We start from the raw sequence: 6,221 nt of genomic DNA on the forward strand, positions 1-6,221 counted from the left end.
AAGTACAAAGTACAAGACAGTTTATATGGCTCTTTAAATGTCCCTCACAGATACAGTTGTCTTGGCATGAAGGAAGATAAAAGACAGAAAACAATGACATCATTGCAGTCTAGATCCTAAATCTTGTCATCTCAGTTTATAGGCTGGGTTTGTCCTTTTCTTTGGTGTTGTAGTAGACAGGACCCCCTTTTTCACTTTGGACTGCAGGCCAAACTCACCCATATCAGATTATTTTGCTCAAATGTGACTCAACAGTGTGAACAGCTTAAGTCACATAGAATCTGAGCTTTTCCAGTTCAGTTTCTATGTGGTCCAAATCAAATAGATTTCTCTCTAACAGCATGTTACCAGGCTGTTGTCTCTAGAATTACTTAAGTGGGGCCTTTAAGCCCTTCGACCACTCAACCACCATTACATTACTTTTTTTGTTAAATATTGTTAAATATTAATAAGTGAAATTTAGTTAGGAAACCTCTCTTGAACATAGATGTTATGACAACAACCAGCACCTTGTAGGAGACTTCAGAAAGAAGATTCTGGAGCACATGGAGTTAAGGCAACCATCCATCCATCCATCCATCGTCAACCGCTTATCCAGTCCATCGCAGGGGGTTAAGGCAACCAACAACAGTAGTACCTGCAGTAGTACCTGCAGCCTGGTCTGCTGACCACTGAGCAGTTGGGGTTATGGGCTTTGCTCAAGGGCACCTCAGTGGTGTGCATTTAGGCACGCATATACAATATTATAAGAGAAAAGGAAAATTTAAACAACCACAAATGACCTTACATCAGTAAGCAAATCCTTCAAAATGGCAATTTATGATGTGTCTTTATGATCTTATCTGTGTCAAAACTCCAGTATCTCACAATGTATTAGAATTTTATAAGTAACTTATAATACCAAAATATCAACCTGAATCTATCTATCAGCTAGCATGCGATACAGCGCCCTGGATTCTTTTCAGTACTCTGCATCGTATAGTAGGCTATCAGTTGTGCTGCTTTTAACCGTTTTACACTTTAGGAACACTTTATCAAAACTATATCAGCTTTACATAAGATGGTGCAGATGTGTAATTTTTAACCTTTTATAACTGAAAATCCTTTGCTTCAAGTGTGTATATTTATAACTATAATTATGACAAAGAGGTAAATCTTATGAAATGGCAGTATATATTTACTAAAGTTTTTAAAATAAAGATAAAAAATAATAAAATGAAATAAAGTCACCTTTAGAGTTGTAATTGATGTCCCTTAAATTACCTTAACATATCAAAACATCAGGCTGTACCTTTAAAACTACTGATGGAAACTTAAAACTTCTCTGCACTTCTCTAATACATTGTGAGATACTGGAGTTTTGATTTCCCTGAGAGGTAAACCATCATCATCAAGATGAAGGGGTAATGAATTTAGAATATATGATATTTCATTTTTTTAAATTACATTTATTTTCTGTCAACCAGCTTCCAGTAGGGCTCTTCAGCTCCTGTTTTACTTTGCCTTTTCTTTATAGTCCACCTAACACCTGAACACTTGATTGAACACTTGAACTGATTAAATTAAAACATACAAATTATGACCCTGGGTTCCTCATCATTATAGTAACTCTTACAACACTTACAAGCAAATTATTTCAAGTCATACAAAGCTAATTTTACATTTGTAACCTTTTAATACTGATGTTTTCATGAATGCAAGACAAGAGTTTTCGATTGATCAACTATTGCTTGTGCATTAGGAATAATGCTCTTGGTTGAGTAGGGGCTTTGGAGGATCTAGTTGATGCTCTCTGAGTTGAACACCCCACTTCTTGAACTTCAGGTATCCTTATTAGATATCCAATGTGTAGGAGATGGTCTCGATGGAGGGTTTTTACTATCCCTCTTCCTCCTTCTGGCCTCACTCGATACACAGGAAAGTTTGGAAGGTTCCACTTATAGTTTATGTTTTCCTGGGACTCCCAAAGCTCTAGCAAGTACTCTGTCACCTTCTTGCAGGTGGTGGACTTGAACTCTGTTGTGATAGCCGCGCTTGTTTGGTTCTTATGTGATTTGGTTCTTCTGATGCCACGTGGTATACCTGACACAACTCCCCTCTTAGCCCTTCCACTTTGTCGGTGGGTTGTTGTATCCTCTCCATCCACAGATACACCAAAACACACATCAACTGGCAGGCTCTCTGCCAGGTAATATGGCGAATATCCCATCTCCTCATTAGGGGTGCTGTTGTAGGGGTGCACCATGAGAGCTACATGATGACTCCATCTCTGCTTGTGTTTAGGATCGAGAGTTCCCGGCATGGATAAAAGGGTGTGATTGAATTGCTCACACTGGGCGTCTCCCTGCAGGTGGTAAGGGATAGTTCTTGATTTTCTTATACCCAACAGAGTTAGGAGCTCTTTTATGAGTTGATTCTCAAAGTCTTGTCTTTGTTCAGAGTGGAGGCGAGCAGGAAGACCATAATAGACAAAGAACTTCTCCAACAGTACTTTTGCAACTGTTGAGGCTCCCTGGTTGGTGGTGGGGAAAGCCTGGGCATACTTGGTGAAATGGTTGGTGACCACTAGGACATTAGCCACTACTTTTTTATTTCGTTGTGCTGGCTGGTAGCCTTTTGTCAGGTCTGTCAGGGGTCTCACAATGGCAGAGTAGTTCGCAATAAATCGTCTGTTGTATTCGCAGAAACTAGGAAAAACTGCAGGGTCAGGTTGATCCCATTGGGTGACGGCTCTGATTTTCTCAGGGTCAGTGACTATTCCTGAGGCCAGGGCTGGACTGGTAATCTGGCATACCGGGCGAACCTTTGGGGCCGGTGTAACGTAAATTATTTATGTAAATAGGGTCTGTCCCCGACTAAGGATTTACATAGTCGAGTCAGAATCGTCAAGTCCTGCCTGTTGAGCACCCCCAAATGGCCAAAATGGCATGATCATTGTTTTGTTTCGAAGCTTCGACTGTGAGATTGACAGTCGATTCAGGCTCTGCCCATCAAAGCATCAAATCTTCGACTATTGGGGGTCAGCCCTTTATGTATATAACTGTTTTTTAAAAAAAATGACAGGCCCATAAAGCATTAACAGCAGCCCATTTGGTAATTTTCTATACAGACATTGGGCTGGCCCAATCACATCACTTACTGGCCCCCACACCCTCTGCTCTCTGTTTCTTGAGTTGTGGGCCCCCAAAAAATCGGAGCCCGCCAAATGCACGAAAATAACGATATCTTTGCTACTGGGGCTGCAGTAGCTTCAACATCAGCTGCAGTACCCTGCGTAGTGCAGTCACAGGCACTTGAAGGAGTAAAGGAGACCATGGCCACTGCCAGGCAGAGGAGGAGGCGTGTGTTAGTGAAGCAGAGTGACAAAGTGACAGGAGTGAGAGAGAGCAGGAGGAGAGTGGAGGTGAAGTGGTGAGCATGGAGTAGCTCAGCCTGTAGGGAGGGAGCAGGGAGGAGGGTCATGCTGGGGATATGTAGGCTCCCCGCCACTTTTTGAAAGCATTTGTTAAAAATGTTCTGAAAAATAGCTTGCACCAAGAAATGTTAATTAACATATAAATATTAATGCTATGAGAAAGTTTTTTGCACAATAAACCTGCAATGCAAAGTAAATATAGAAGAAACGTCTGCGTTGTCCAAAAAAAGTAACTTAAGCTAAATAAATAAGCTGCTGATTACTGCATTATATTCTATTATATTTTTATATTTCCAATTGTCACCTGCCTACAGATTAAATGGAAGAATGGTGTATTTGTGGGCCGCCTGGGCCAAAAATGCCCGGGCCGATTTTCTGTCCCAGTCCAGCCTTGCTAGAGGCAGACACAATATGGCCGACATATTTAACGTGAGGCTGGCAGAATTGGCATTTGGATAACTTGAGGCCGTATTCCTGCAGCCTGTCCAGCACCTTAAGGAGGCGTTCCTCATGTTCTTCCAGCTTCTACATACTCTTCCCCACCATTGTTAATTGAACCACTTTTTGCCTCTACCTCATTACAGTTTTTCTCAGTTGCTTTGGTACATTTCTCGAATCATCCTTAACATTTCCAAAACAGTAAGAGCATTTCTCGAAACAGGTAGTGCAAACGGAACAGCACAGTGGATTACCTGCAAAAGCCCATAACTTGCTCAAAATCCTTAGTCTCTCTCTCAAAAGCAAATCTTTATGTCATTGAACTTCTCAGTGCCATCAGAACGACAAGTCTTTTCTGATGTACACTTTGGCTAAGATTTTAATGACAATGATTGAAAATGCAATCATGCATTGTAATTATAGTGTGATTTGTTGTGTCATTGGTTAGCTCACTTGGTAGAACATAGGCCTTATAGCTTTAAGGTTGTGTGCTCAATTCTCACTGAAGACTAAATTTTTCTTTTATATTTTCATAATCCTCTTCAACAAAGTTATGAAAAGACTGTTTCACATGCTCACATTACTGTAAAGCACATGCTGGACTATGTGCGTTCTTGGTCCACATCCATCAACCTATGGACTTTTCATTTCGCCATCATTCCCAGGCAGAGGAAATTCCTTCTCACTCATTGGAATCCATGTAACATTACACATTTCCTGACGACTTTCGGAAACCTTTGAAATAGCCGTCGGGAAATGTGTGATTGGATTCCCCTCAGTCTCTTCATAACAAATTTGCTGAAGAGGATAATACACACAAAAGAAGAAAAAGAAAGTCAACAAGAACAGGAATCAAACTGAGCCCTGTGCTCTACCCACTGAACTAACCTGTGACACTGGTAATTGCTTTGAAATTATCCTAAAGAAACGCACCTGCCAGCCCCTGTATTCAGCTATGAGAAAATTAATTATCCTGTTCTCAGGGGAAAACAATATTCGTTTTATATATATATATACATAAATATTACTGCTCACTGTGTATTGTTACTGTTTGCTGGTATTGAGTATTGGTATGAGTGCTGCTATTGTGATGTTGTTGTGGTCTATTCTTACTTTGTTTATGGTCCTTAAGAAACAACATTTGGTTTAGCTACAGTATATACTTGTAGGCAAAGTATATGAATAAAGTATTTTAACTTTGATTTTTGAAAACGTGTTCAAACATTTTGCATGTAGTGACAAATGCAATGAACTTATGCCTAGATGGGGGGTAAGATTGTTCAACAGAGACTGGTATAATTCGTTGTGATCAGCAGGACATAAGCAATTGATAATGTAGGAAACAGCAGACAGTTGTACATAATCATTTGCATCAGTGTGTCAAGTCATTTGCAATTTGTTCAACAATGAGAAAGTGCTTTTATGATGTGCACAAGTGATGAGATGATGTGGAGGTTGAACAATTAGTTTTGAGAATTTCAATTCTGATCTGAGAAATGAACCAAGCGACTGAGAAAAACTGTAAAGTCATTTGATGGCTGGTCAATGATATAAGTGTCAAAGGCTAAGGTTTCATTTTCAACAATTTCAGAGCAATGCACAGTCTGTTGATTTTTTAAATGATGTCCCAGGTGAGTGAAAAAACTTCCCTCAGTCCAGGTTTCTCCAAATTAGCATTACTCACAGAAAAAGGTGTGATTTTAATGCGACACAGTGAGCTCCTCTTCCGTGTCATAGTCTACGGCTCAATAGATCTTGTTGACTTGAGCTGAGAAAACCGCAGAACCCACACACACAGGATAACTGCAAGGACAATGAGAAATAAAAGGCAACTTAGTTAATTTACTTTTAATGGATCTCTACAACAAAATATTCTCACACACTTCAACAGTGTACTGTGCACGACCACAATGCCTTCTATTTAGGCTGTGTATTTACTGTATTTCCTTAAATTGTGATTTGAAATTTAAACTCTGCAGCAAAACAAACACACACCTTACCTTCTCTAGTGTGTTGCACGTTCCCATGCACTGTATTTACCGTCTCTCTCGCACTCACTGGCTACTGGCTCACCGACTGCGAGGAGATATTCCATGGGTTCAACAAAAAGTTTGTTTATTTCTCATTTACAATTTTTAATTCAATATACTTTTTGTGTACATCAACTTACTCTGCTAGCTGTCTGTTCTGTGTTTTTCCGGAAAAAAAATTCACAGCCTTGCCTCTGAAAATTGGAAATAAACATAGCGACTCTGCATGTGAACATACCTACTGTATCTAGCACACGGGAGAGGGTTGTGGTTGGTGGAACCTCAGTACACCTTTCCCGGTGAGACTGACCACGGAGCAGCTTCACAGGACAACAGCT

At 40.1% G+C, this 6,221-nt stretch overlaps 1 long non-coding RNA gene across 2 annotated transcripts; it reads right to left on the bottom strand.

Annotated features, from left to right (window-relative positions):
* Nucleotides 1-5,506: 5,506 nt before the first annotated feature.
* On the bottom strand, nucleotides 5,507-6,221 carry LOC119913087. 2 transcript variants are annotated; one of them, XR_005446365.1, is made up of 3 exons: nucleotides 6,122-6,221; nucleotides 5,854-5,929; nucleotides 5,507-5,656 (listed from the first exon to the last, which is right to left on the bottom strand). It is a non-coding gene; the product is annotated as an uncharacterized LOC119913087 (long non-coding RNA). The 2 variants fall into 2 exon arrangements; XR_005446366.1 differs by having other exon boundaries at nucleotides 6,024-6,215.

This window comes from Micropterus salmoides, unplaced genomic scaffold (assembly GCF_014851395.1).
Source record: "Micropterus salmoides isolate LMB-PRFRI ecotype aquatic unplaced genomic scaffold, ASM1485139v1 Ms_hic_scaffold_2, whole genome shotgun sequence".
Classification (NCBI taxonomy): Eukaryota; Metazoa; Chordata; class Actinopteri; order Centrarchiformes; family Centrarchidae; genus Micropterus; species Micropterus salmoides.